The sequence below is a fragment of the Mustela erminea genome, chromosome 7, assembly GCF_009829155.1.
Source record: "Mustela erminea isolate mMusErm1 chromosome 7, mMusErm1.Pri, whole genome shotgun sequence".
Lineage (NCBI taxonomy): Eukaryota > Metazoa > Chordata > Mammalia > Carnivora > Mustelidae > Mustela > Mustela erminea.
This window is the reverse complement of record NC_045620.1, coordinates 55,856,526-55,870,036: the sequence shown is the minus strand read 5'-3', so window position 1 is coordinate 55,870,036 and position 13,511 is coordinate 55,856,526. Positions and strand designations below refer to the sequence as shown.

The window sequence follows — 13,511 nt, the reverse complement described above, 5'->3', positions numbered from 1 at the left end:
GAAAAAAGGACTCTTGTTTTAGAGGAATAGAGGAGAAAGCATTCTCAGTGGGGTAGTTTGGGGGTGTGAATGCTGCCTTTCTGGGGTTGTGTAAGAATGTCCCATCAGTGAAACCATGCCGCCTTAGGCTCATCTGCCCCACCAGTGGTTATTTTTTTTTTTAAACCATCTTCTTAAAAACCAGAAGAACATCATTCAGTGCTTGGCCTATTTTAAAACTTTGAGTCTTAGGTATTATATACCTATTCCCAGTTGAAGAAGGAGAGCGGGACCTTTTCTCTCTGAAGGGCCCAGAAGTGACAGCATGCCCGTGATCCCAAGGAGGATCACGCTTGAGCATGGGCCCAGCGGAAAGGACGGAAGCAGAGAAGTGCACCGATAACATCACCACCTCCGGTCTGTTTTGTCATTTGTTGACTCATTGATTAATTGGGTTGCTCTCTGGGTACCAAGTATGGGGTCAGCGCTGGGACCCTGCCCTTGAGAAAGTCTTCTATCGGATGAGCCCCTTGCTCACTGCCCATTCTCTGGAAGTGCCGGGGTGGAGGACGATGTAAAACAGCATCAGGGAGATGAAATTTACAGCATCCAGAATGCTGGGGATTCTGCAGGACAAATGACTCCGTTTCTTCAACAAATCATCCTTCCAATAAAATAGATTTAAAGTGACTTAAAAGACATGCAAGACATTGTAATTTATAGACATTATTTGGATCCTGATTCAAATAAATCGGCTATAAGAAGACATTTACGAGAAAATTTGGGGAGTGGGAACACTATGAGGTTTATATTAAGGAATACATGATTATTTTCGGTGTTACAATGGAGTTGTACTTATCTGTTGGTGGTATATACTGAAGTCTGTACAAATAAAGTAATTTTCTGTGGGATTTGCTTTCAAGTCCCCTAGTTGGGGTTAGGGCCTCATGGATTGGCCTAGATCCATAAATGTTGAGGTTTAAGTGTTAAGGTAGGTGGGGACATATATCCTGGTTATTTTTATAGATGGTTAAATACCTACATTAAGATGCAAAGAACAGTGGCTGTGGTACAGTATGGTGAATGCCACAATAGGAGGGAAGGCAAGACTTGGAAGTGTGTTCCCAGAGGTGGCAGTATTTAAACTGGGTTTTAAAGAAAGTAGGAAAACTAGAGAATCCGTTCCTTTTGTGCTCAGGAGGAAGGAGGCAGGGAGATGCTCTGTGATTTTTCTGGTGGATTTGGTACTGACTGGTTCCTTCTATTCATTCATTCCTGCATTCATTTAGGGCGTATTTTTCAGGTTCTTGTTGTATGTGTTGTATGTAGTGAGAATTTGTGGGCTAACAGTCTGGTGAAGGAGATGATATATTGGTTTGCCAAGGCTTCCATGACAAAAATACCAAGGACTGGGTGGCTTAAATAACAAAACTTTATTTTCTCATAATTCTGGAGGCTAGAAGTCCAAGATCAAGGCGTTGGCAGGTTTGGTTTCTCCTGAGGTTCTTTTCTTGTCTTGTGGATGGCCGCCATCTTGCTGCCTCCTTGCACAGCCGTCCCTCTGTGCTTGCACATTCCTAGTGGCTCCAGAAGGACACCAGTTATATTGGATGAGCCTCAGTCTCCATTTAACCTAGTGACCTCATTAAAGATCCCGTTTCCAAATACTGTTACGTTCTGAGGTACTGGGGGTTTGGACTTCAGTATATGAATATTGGGGGACAAAATTTAAACCCAGAGGGAGAGTGTTTAACTGCCTCTGGAGACATCTGGGAATTCTTCCCAGAGGAGGGGCCTTGAACAGCCTCTTGCATAGGGTAGGATTTCACTCCTCCTCCTCTGCGCACTGGGGGCAGGACCGGGGAGGGAGCCGAGAGAGTAGGCAGGGAGTTCCCAAAGATGAGCTGAAGGCGAGGGAGAGAGCTTTGCAGCCCAAGATGGTGAGCAGCCATTTTAGCAGAGGAGATCTGAAATGGCAGACCAGGAACGGAGAGGAGGCCCTGATGGTAAGGGCTTGTACGGGGCTGGGTTGGGGGTGGATGAGAAGGCAGGGAGAGAGCACGTGCCCCAGGTGCCCCAGGGCAACCAGGTGGGTCTTCTCTCCAGAAGACCGGCATTGAAAAGAAATGGGGAAGATGATGGGGTTTTATCTAATAGCTTAACATCCTAATCACCAGAGTAACACAGAGTTGTAAAAATGTTACGGAAAAGAATAAAGTTAAAAAGTAAAGTCATAACTCCTCACCCCAGTTTCCACCCTACCAACAGCCTGTGCTTGGCCTTGCCTGCTTTTGAAGATTCTATTTTTTTTTAAATGTGAGGAAGTGTGTGTGAGTGTGTGCAGTTGTGAGAGGGAGAGAGAGAAGGGGAGGGAGCAAAGGAGGATCTGCTCCCCCCAACCCATTTATTGGCTTTGGCCTTTCTCGGCATTTCCCCATGCTTCCAGTCCTTTATCCCCCAAAAGGTAAGGGACATGAACTTCAGCAAAATAATCAAAATAATTCTTACACACATTAAAGTTAAATCTTTTGGACCACCTGGTGCCCCTGAATTATCTCAGATAAGATTTCAGAGCCTGTATGCCTGCCTGCCTTCCTGTCCTGCTGTCTTTTTAAAACGAAGAGGGGGTTCGCACAAGTTTTATTCAGTAGTGCATTTTAGTGCTTAAAGTTTATTTTTGTGAGTGTGCTTTTTATTGGTTTTGTAACTACCTGCAGCAACTAAACCCTGTGTCATAAAGAACACTTGCGAGTCTTCTAAAAATGTTACAGCTGTACCGATGCTGTAGATCTCTGCTCATGCCACGTCTTTCACAGATTGAAGGTTTGTGGCCTCCCTGGGCTGTGCAAGCCTGTTGGTGCCATTTTTCCAAGGGCATTTGCTTGCTTCATTTCTTTATGTCACGTTTGGGTAAGGGTTGCGTATTTCCAACCTTTGCATTATTATTAATTTGTTATGGTGATCTGTGATTAGTGATGACTCCCCAAGAGCTCAGATGACAGCTGGTAGCATTTTTTAGCAATAAAGTATTTTTTGATTAAGACAAGTGCGCTGTTTTGGTTTTTTTAGACCTAATGTTAGTGCACACATAATTGGCTGCATTCTAATATAAACGTAACTTTAAATGTACCGGAAAGCTAAAAAAAACTCATGACTTGTTTTTTGCAATAGTCACTTTGTTGCAGTGGTCTGGACCTGTAGCCACAGCATGTCCAAGGTATGCCTGTTTATGTCTTTAGATCGTCTAGTTACCACACTGAGAGGTGTAGTAAGGATTTTTATGCGGATTCTGAAAACTTATTTGGACTAGCAGGGAGGCTCTTAAGAGTGACATCTTATCAGACCTTTTGCAGGATGGAATATTGTTGTATTGAAGAGGCTGCCATCAAATGTATAAACAAAAAGTCTTTATAAACCATTGGAAATGGCGTTACTCGACAGATTCCTATCTGTTAGAATTTTTCGGCAGCGGACTGTAACATTTAAATTCATATTAAGATTTACATTATGACTTTTTTGGTAGTGGTATTTTAGATAAGCTTTGATGATTTTTTTTTTGGGGGGGGGTACCGCATCATCAATTTTTGATCATTCTTAGACTTGCATGTCAAAGCCACAGAATCAGGGCTGAGGCACCCTGGGCATGGTGGAGGAAACAGGCAGAGTCATACAGGGCTTTGGGCTTGCTGAGCTGGGCCTGGAACCCCCATTCTCCTGTCCTGTGGTCACTTGCCACTTTCTCTGGCCTCTTTATATGTGGTTGACCCCACTGCCTGCAGTTCTGCTCTTTTTCTCAGTCCCAGAAGGCAGAAATCTCTGTTATTTTAGAACATAGAAACCTCAGAGTTGAAAATCTGACCATTTACGCTCCTCCCCAGACGTGGGGCTTAGCCACATGTGATGCCTCTTGGAGGCTGTTCAGAGAGTTAGAAATTAATACTTTTTTTTTTAAACACTTTCATTAACCAACTTCTAATCAACAGATAGAATCAACTGAGAACCAGCTTTATCATTTAGAGCCGATACAAATCTAGCCCAGTGCAGAAAACTGCTTAATCCTGCTTAGGACTGCTTTATGTTGAGTAAAAAATCCTAATTTCGTGGGACTGTTTGAAATTTTGGTAACTAGCTTATGGCCTTCGGTACCCTCTGGACCCTGACCGGGAACCACCAGGCATGGGGGAGGAAACCGGGCTTGAGTTTTAGCCCAAGCCATTCAAGGAGACTTTTGTGTAGCTTTGTTCGTGTCTGAAATGAGCACTTTTGCCCCGGAATAAAGTTTTCCACCAAGTAGTTTCGTAGGAATGAAATATAGTTTGTACTGCCAGAAGTCAGCAAGGCAGCCTGACCCGAGGCGGTGACCTTCCATATTTGTTCTGAGCTGAATGTCCCTTAGACCACCGTGGGGCCCACGTGCTCTGAAGAGGGGTCTCACTTGGGGAGAGTGAGGAGGGACAGTAAGGATGAGAGGAGGCTGTGGCATTCATGAGCCCAGAGGCCTAGGATAGTCACGTGATTCCCACCCACAGGAAAGAAGAAAGATAATTACCTTCTGTGCAATCTATAGATTAGGGGTCTGGGGGTTCTCTGGGTGTGTGTGGCATATGTAAGATTGAATTGTGATGCCCACCTGAGACGCCCTGCAAGTGTGTAGGTTTTGTGTTGTACTCGACCCAGTCAGATCGTGGTTTTCAGCAATTCTGGGTTTGCTGCGTTAACATCTAAGAGGGACCCTTCCTTTGAAAACAAAGCGGTGTGTCCCTTCGTGGGCTGGCCCCTTTGCCGTAGCACTGGAGAGGCTGAAGTCGGCCTCCCAGGGTAGCAGACAACTCCCGACGGAGGCCACCGGCAGACCTCGCCTGAGTGTCCAGGCTTGATATGTCAATGGTGATCTTTTTTGAGAAGAAAGAGCGAGGCTGGGCTTTGAAATCACACCAGGGGAGGTTCAGGTTCTGGCTGGGCCATATCTGCTGCTTTAGCTCCTGAGCTCAGTGATAGGGTTTGTCTCGCAGGGTCCTTAGGAGGGCAGAATACCAGTGCCAGGTCTCACTGGGACCAGGACAAACCCTGCTCCTCCCTGCCCGTGATGTGGCTCTGTTTCTTTGACTCAAGGAGGTAAAGTGGTATCTATCCCCTGGGCGCTCAGGCTGAGGCTCTGGAAGAGCCGGGAATGTTGGCCACCAAGCCGTCGAGTCCAGCACACGGCCATCAGCAGAAGGGGGCACGCACATGCCCTCCTACTAACCCTTAGTGACTCTCCGGCGTGAAGTGCGTTCATGACGGACATCACGCTGGACCTCCTTACAGGTGTGAAGGAAACTGCCTGGGACCAAGACGAGTCTCCTGCTGCCCCAGGCACTGGAAGTTTAAGTGAGGCTAGGCTAGTCAATAGGGGCATCTCGCACATCGAGGCCCTGAGACACGCAAGCCCTCACAGTGGAAGCAAGTGCTGCCCGTCCCCCCTGCTCCCCCCCGCCCCATACACACTAAAGACCAGGGAAAAACCCCACGTTGTGGCTTGGGTTTTTCAAAACACAGTTGGAAAAAAAAGAAAACGTCAGTGTTACAGAGAATTCGGATAATCTTGTGGATTTCACAGAGATGAAATTTTTTGTTATTAGGGGTCCAAAATAATGCAGAGAGGGAGATATATTTGGTATTAGGGTTAATTCCTTTCTGGTCATGCCTCTTCCTCTTGTGTTTCTAAAGTGAGATGTACAGGGAGCTAGGGGAGAAATATTTTCAAAGGAAAACATAGACCCATTGCATACAGTCCCATCTGCCTGAAGTGTGCTGTGTAGACGGTCCTTGAGTGGGTTCTCAGGTGAGAGCCTTCTGCGCCCCAGCTGACCCTGTGCCTGGTAGTGTTTGGAGTCGGAGGTGGTTTTCACACAAGAGTGTCTGCTTTCCTGATGGGGTTGGATCTTTGTACTTAAGATCTGATTTGAAGTGTTTTTCCTTAACAGAGGTTTGAACATGCTAATAACCCGACCCATTAGACATGGGCCATGGGCAGGCTACCCTGAAACCCAGGATGACAGAGGTTTGACCCCTCCGTTTATTTCCATTTGAGGTGTACGTCCATTTCATGGATGGCTTGTCCATGAAATGCTTTTCTCCAAGGAAATGCTGCAGCTTGAATCCCAGATAGCCACGGGCACCTTGGAAGGAACTTGAAATGGTGTCGCTTTGATCGGAGCTCCTCCATGTGTTCAAATTCTGCTCTGTTCCACCTGGCTTTTCCACCTTACCTATGACACTGAGTATCAGAGGACTGGGCTTCCAGATCCCGCCCGTAGTTCCTCAGCTGTGGACTGGTGAAGACGTCAGCTGGGGCACAGGGCTGGCCATTGCTGTGGTGGGTCTAGAATTTCGGAGGCCTGCATTCCTCCCTGAAGACTGTTACGGAAAACCCTTCACTTCCCGGAGAAAGTTAATTTGTGAAAAAGTAGGTGTTGATAGCTATTGTGGAAGGTTATTATGAGAGTTTAAAAATCTCACTGGTGAGAGCACGGTGCGTCCAGAGCGAGGGCTGTATGCCCACACAGCTCTTCTAGCCGCCCCCTCACCATGGCCTAGGGGATCCAACCCAGCTAAATTCGCTTTTCAGTTAAAATTTAAAAAATCCAGCTTATACCTCTGAAAATACTAATACGGAGGTGGCATTTGTGGGCATGACTGTTTAGTCGGCGGCTTTCTTCGGTAAGCGCAGTAAAAGGAAATACAACGCTTGGCCAGGACCTGAGTCCAGATTCCAAATCTATTTCTGGAAGCCCTGTCATTTTATCGTCAACATTCAGCAGCGGGAAGGGTGTAATTGTCCAGGTCCACATTTACTGTCTTGCCCCAATCTAGTATTCCTCTTGTGTTCCAGCATCACCTTTTCCCTGTCAAATTGTGTGTTTGTTTTTTTTTTTTGTTCCAAGTCCTGCAGCCTCGGGGGCTCCCGGGTGGTTCTGTTGGTTAAGTGTCCTACTCCTGATTCTGCGTGAATCTGCATCTCAGGGTTGAGAGATCAAGCCCTACGTTGGGTTCCACACTCAGTGTGGAGTCTGCTTGAGACTGTCTCTCCCTCTGCCCCTCCTCCTTCCCCTGCTCTCTTTCTCTCTCTCTCTCTCAAGTAAATAAATCTTGAAAAAAATCATGCAGCCTTTAAAATAATGCTAGAGTGCACAAAGAGGAATTAATTTTTTAATCAAAATTTATGAACTTGCTGTATAACATTTTTATGAAAGTCCTACTTGACTTATCTTTTTCTATTTGACTAAAATAGAATTTGATTTTTCTATGGGGTATTTAACGTTTTGGGTCACAATTATGCCAGGGATGAATTAATAGATCTTCTCTGAGTGAACTGTCAGGACAGAGCCCCTCTAGGTTTGAAATGTAATTAAAAATGTCACTGAACTCTCTTGGAGGTCCGCAGAGCTTCAGGGACCTCTCAACAATGCCGGCAAGGACTGAAAATAGCCACCCAAGTTCAGAGAACATAAGGCAGCAGTGGACTGTCCAGGAGCAGGAGGGAGAGGCTACCGGTCACCTCTGTCAGGCTTCTCTTGTCTCAGCTTCCTTGTAGTTTCAGGATACTATTCTCAGATTTCCTACACAGATGTTTTTAGCACAAGGCTATGGGTCCAGTAGGGGGGCCTCCCACCTCTCAGTAAATGGCCGGGGCAGGAAACCTCCAAAAGAGGAACGAGTCTCTAAATTTAAATATCCATGCTCTCTGCAACCCTTCTGCCTTAATTAAGCTCTCAGACTTGCTTCCTTTCCACTTGGCACACCTTTCTTTTGTTTTTGGCAGGTTAAAGGGTGTGGGGAGGAGCTGTCTCGGGGAGGAGGGCTGGAAGAATCTTGGGAACATAGGTACCTTGTTGGCAGCCACCTGTCCCGGCCTTCCCCATCTCTTCCCTCCACAGAGCCTCAGAGCTGATAGCAGGGAGCCGAAGGGAGAGGAGGAGCATACTTTTGTTTGGGTAGAGGTCAGTAGGTACAAAGCATCCTGTTTCTGGGGTGTATGAAAAATACCGGTTTCATGAGGCACCTGGGTGGCTCAGTGGGTTAAAGCCTCTGCCTTACAAGGGCTCAGGTCATGATCTCAGGGTTCTGGGATCAAGTTCCGAGTCGTGCTCCCTGCTCAGCGGGGAGCCTGCTTCCCCCTCTCTCTCTCTGCCTGTCTCCACCTATTTGTGATCTCTGTCTGTCAAATAAATAAAATCTAAAAAAAAAGTTTAAAAAAAGTACTGGTTTCAGGCAAATAATCATGCAGTTTCTTGCAAGCAGGCATTCCTAATAAATGTTTTTTTTTCTTGTTTCCTTTCAGATTCCCTATGTTCCTTTTATACGAGTGATTGCCCAGATCATAATTCTCTGCTGAGATTTGGGTTTTTTTTAAAGAATTTGGAGAATCCCTGCAGCTTTGTAACTTCAAGTGTGTCACCAGCTGGCAATTTCACTTTTCAAGGCATTCTGCATTTGCCAGTCATCTCTTACAACTGAGTGCCAAAGGTAAGTGTGCAGTGCCCTGCTTAAAACAGATGCAAGAAGTTGGTGCTTTTGTCTCAGTCCAGTGCTTGATCTGCAGTGTGTAGGTTTTACCTGAGTTAAATGGCAGTTAAGTGTGGCCCCGATGAACTGAGCCACGTCATGTTTAAGTTTCCAAGGGCTCTGGTTCAAAAATGAGATCGCTGTTCCTGCGTCAGCACGTGACAGCATGGGGTAGCTAGGAAGCAGAATGGTGGGTGTGCCCCACTGTAAGTGCCCTGGCGCCCATCTCTGCGGCCCAACAGTGGTCTTGAGTGGGGCCTTGAGCAAGGCCTTCTCTGTGCTGCTTTGGGAGCAGGAGATAAACAAGAACTGCCTTCAGGCTACTTTTAGTTGAGTAAATGTTCCTTCTGACCTTGGTCTTGGGAAGATAAGTCTCTGTGAAAACACGCAAACAGGTAAAGGATTCTGGGGAATGTTTTGCTTGCTTGTATGGGAAATGGGCTCATGCGTGTTAAAACTATACCCAGAAGATAGCCTGTGGGCTCGGAGGTCTAGGGGTCCTGTAGTAACAGGTACTGGACAAAAACAGGTGTCCGCATAACAGAGTGATTTCTCAGCCCTAAAATGTTGTTTGGGACATTTGATTTAAATATAAGAGTTGTGGTTTGGGGGCACCTGAGTGGCTCAGTGGGTTAAGCCGCTGCCTTCAGCTCAGGTCATGATCTCAGGGTCCTGGGATCGAGTCCCTCATCGGGCTCTTTGCTCAGCAGGGAGCCTGCTTCCTCCTCTCTCTCTCTCTCTGCCTGCCTCTCTGCCTACTTGTGATCTCTCTCTGTCAAATAAATAAATAAAATCTTTAAAAAAAAAAAAAAAAAGAGTTGTGGTTTGGTCGTCTGATTAATCTGGTGGTCTCTCTCTGGCCGGGCGGTGCCGAGTGCTTTTTGAGAAGGTACGGTTTCATCCGCAGTAGGGAGAGCACCCAGATCCTGGGCTTTCCTTCAGAGCCTTATTTTGCCTGTGTTAGCCACAACTTGTTTTAAACTATTCTTGGATCTATAGCTTTGGACTGTAAACTCTCTTGGTGTGATATTCATTAAGTTTATTAGTTTAATATAAATTAGAATTGTCTTTCATTTGGTCTAAAACTACTATTAAACTTCTTATGAGTGGGGTTCCTCCCGCCCCCTTGACCACTTCTTTTTTTTCTTTTTCTTTTTTGAAGGCTTCTTGATTTTACTTATGTTCCCTTCTGATGTGTGGTAACAAGAATAGCGCAGAAATAATATGTAGTATTTCATAAGGGTAGGATTAAGTGTCTAGGTGTCTGCACCTTATTATCCTTTCTGGTTTCATTTGGAGGAAATGACATGTCTCACTTACTTAGAGTGTTGTGATTTCCAAATCTAGGTCCTGGTTTGGAATCTAGAGCTCGGAGTTAATGTTGTGCAGCCTGATTCTACACCCTCCTTCCTTCCTCCCGCTATGCTCAGACTTATTCTGACCCTGCTTCCTGGACATGTCTTTTCCTAGCTCTCCACCCCCTCATGCGTTAATGGAAAGAAACCCAAGTTTCTCTTGCAGACCTGATAAAAGATAAGTATCGTTGGGGGTGTGAGACGTCCAGTCCTAGGAGATTTCTGTTACACAGGAAAGCTCTTACTCGGAGCACTTCAGTTTTGTTTTGTTTTGTTTTGTTTTAATTGCCATTGGAGTGGAACCTTTTAAGACTTAGTCTTTTATAAATGCAGTCACATATTTCATGGCAACAAGCAAAAAATGAGCACAAATCCTCAAAGCTGATCATCAGAATTCATCAGTAATTTGTCAGTATCAGCATCTGACACTTCATGATATTAACACCCTTAATCACTCCGTGACTCTGAAAGTTTGTCTTCCGCAGAGAGTGGTGGGCAGGGAGGGGTTACACACACTCCCAGCAGTGTGTTCCGCAGGTGTCAGTGACTCTTGGGCAAGTGGTTGATTCCTGGGTACAATTAGGTAGAGGACCATTCATAACCGTGGAAAGATACTTACAAAAATATCCATACCCATATTACTTTAAAGAATTAATTTTTATAAGCTCATGACATCCATGGCCAAAACTTCTTAAAAATTACTTCTGTGGTTTGGATTAAATGTCCAATGGGAAAATCTTTAGATGCATCCATTCATGTAATAAATATTGTGAGCACCAACTGGATTCTAGATTATTTTTCTTAGTGTTTTAGCAGCTACAAAAATAGATAAAATAAGCTCCAGACAGCATTTTTCTCTAGCCCTTGTGGGATAGGGGCAGGACCCTGACAGCTCTGGCTGGGGTCCCTGGTGCCCAAGGCAGAGGGAACTGTCCCTCAGAGAGGTGTCTGGAAGTCACAGGAAGCTGTGTTTGGAGTGAGTTTTAGAGAATGAGGGCATGCATGTGCACAGGCATAGTGGGTCCCCTTGGCAAGGACAGGCTAGGTGGATTCTATGGGTAATGGCTCTTAGAATCTCCAGATCATTTAAGCAATAATGAGTGGGGGCCCAGCATGCTCTTTGGTCTGTGGTCCTTTAAGCCGCAACGGGAAAAGTGCCTTTATCGAGGGGCATATTTTGGAAAGAAATGAAAGCCTCACTAGCCTGGTAAAGTGGTTAAGTGGGATGACAGCCTCAGATGCATTTCCCAGGTAACGGGACTCAAAGTGTGCCCTGTCCCAGTTGAGACCTGCACCTAGGGCTGGCTGGGGGGAGCAGGGGGAAGGAGGAATGTCCCAGCTGCTTCTCAGTGGGGCCCAAGTGGGGTTCTGAGCCCCCGTTTCCAGGTGGTACACTTCCCTGCCTTGTATTCTTGTCTTCCCTGGAGCCTCCCCCATTTGGAAGTTGAAGAGCAGTCTTGGGAACTCCTTAGCCCTGACCCTGGCTGCTGTGGGTAGGGGGAATCATGGAAGAAACACAGTGGCAAAGCCCTTCCGTTTACGCTGGCGCTGTTTGTGGATTAGAGCCTGCACTTAATTCTTCCCATGAGTGTTGAAGACTGACTCTAGTTCACTGGCATTGGGGGCTGGGTGGTTTGCTAGATGTGAAGGGCCTTGTACACTATGCTGAAAATTCCTTATCTTTTGAAAAACTAGCAGAGACATTTTCATGAAAGAAGCCCAAGGGGGTAGAAGATGTTGGTGTCTGAGGGGAGGAAAGATCGTGGCTTAGGTGGTAAGACTCATGAGCGAAGGGAAGAAGAGGAGGCACAGATTCCATGAACTGTCAGTTGCTGATACGAGTACTGGAGAGCAGATGTTACCTGTGATCCTCTAGGTGTTGTTTCCTTCTTTTTTTTAGCTTCGTGGAGGTTTGTGATGGACAAAATTGTAAGTTACTAAAAGTGTACATTGTGGTGCTTTGATACACCACATACACCGTGAAAGAGTCCTGACCATCTAGTTAATGAACACACTTGTCACTTCACATGTTTATCTTCATGTGTGTGTATGTGGGAACATTTACATTTCCTCCTCTTAGCAAATTTCAATTAAATAATACCGTGTTATCTATCAACAGTAGTCACTGTGTTATACATTAGATCCTTGGGCCTTATTCATCTTACAGGTAAAAGTCGTACCCTTGACCAATCTCTGCCTGTTTCCTCTACCCTAAGCCCCTGGCCACCACTTTGCTACTCTCTGTTTCAAGAGTTTGACTTTTATTTATTTATTTTTTTAAAGATTCCACAAATGAGTGATACCACGCAGTATTTGTCTCTGTCTGGCTCTCTGGCTTATTTTGCTTAACATAATGCTTCGAGGTCCATCTGTGTTGTCAAGAATGTCAGGGTTTCCTTTTTTTTCTTATGGCTGAATAACATTCTGTTGTATTTATATACCGCATCTGAATCTGGTCATCTCTGGACACTTAGGCTGTTCCCATATCTCAGCTGTTGTGAATAATGCGGTGAACATGGGGGTGCAGATAGCTCTGTGAGAGCCCATTTTCATTTCCTTTGGAAATATACTTAGAAGTGGAATTGTCGGATCATCTGGTAGTTCTGTTTTTAATTTTTGGGGGGCCCCTCCATACTGTTTTCAATAGTGGCTTCACCAACCTATGTTTCCATCAAGAGTGAGAAAACAAGATGAAACCAGAGAGGGAGACAAACCATATGAGATTCACCTCAGGATACAAACTGAGAGCTGCTGGAGGGGAGAGTGGGGGGGATGGGGCGGCTGGGTGATGGACACTGGGGAGGGCGTGTGCTATGGTGAGTGCTGTGAATTGTGTAAGACTGATAATTCACAGACCTGTACACCTGAAACAAATAATACATTATATGCTTATTAAAAAAAGAGGGAGAAAGTGCTCCCTTTTCTCCAGTACTTGCCAATACCGTGTTATCACTTGTATTTTTGCTAATAGCCATTCTAACAGGTGTAAGGTGATACCGCATTGTGAGTTGGATTTGAATTTCCCTGATGATGAGTGATGGTGAGTGCCTTTCCATGTACCTGTTGAGTATTTGGATGTCTTCTTTGGAAGAGTGCTGTTCAGATCCGCTGCCCACTTTTTGTTGGTGTTTCTGCTGTTGAGTCGTAGGAGTTCTTTGTATATTTTGGATAATAACTCTTCATCAGATATCTGATTTGTGAACATTTTCTTCCGTTCTCTAGGTTACTTTTCATTCTGTTGATGGTTTCCTTTGCTGTACAGAAGCTTTTGAGTTTGATGTTATCCTCCTTGTTTATTTTGCTTTTGTTGCCTTTGCTTCTGGTGTCAAATCCAAAAACTCATTGCCAAGACTGATGTCAAGGGACTTACTGCCCGCATTTTCTTTTAGGTGTTTTCTGGTTTTAAGCCTTTAATCCATTTTGAGTTAATTATTTACGGTGTAAGCTAGTGGTCTGTTTCATTCTTTTGCACGGGGCTGTCCAGTTTTCCCAGCACCATTTACTAAAGAGACTGTTCTTTCCATATTGTGTATTCTTAGCTCCTTTGTTGAAAATTAATGGACCATATATGTATGGGTTTATTTCTGGGCTCTTTGTTCTGCTCCACTGATCTGTGTGTCTCTTTTTATG

General features: G+C 45.2%; 1 protein-coding gene across 4 annotated transcripts in view; it reads left to right on the top strand.

The window, feature by feature from the left end:
* NCK2 (NCK adaptor protein 2) overlaps positions 1-13,511 on the top strand; it is a 154,283-nt gene that overhangs the window by 66,828 nt on the left and 73,944 nt on the right. For all 4 annotated transcript variants that reach the window (XM_032351680.1, XM_032351677.1, XM_032351679.1 and 1 more), the window contains one exon: positions 8,303-8,487. The gene's annotated coding sequence lies outside the window, so the exon portion shown is untranslated. The remainder of the gene's footprint in view (positions 1-8,302; positions 8,488-13,511) is intronic.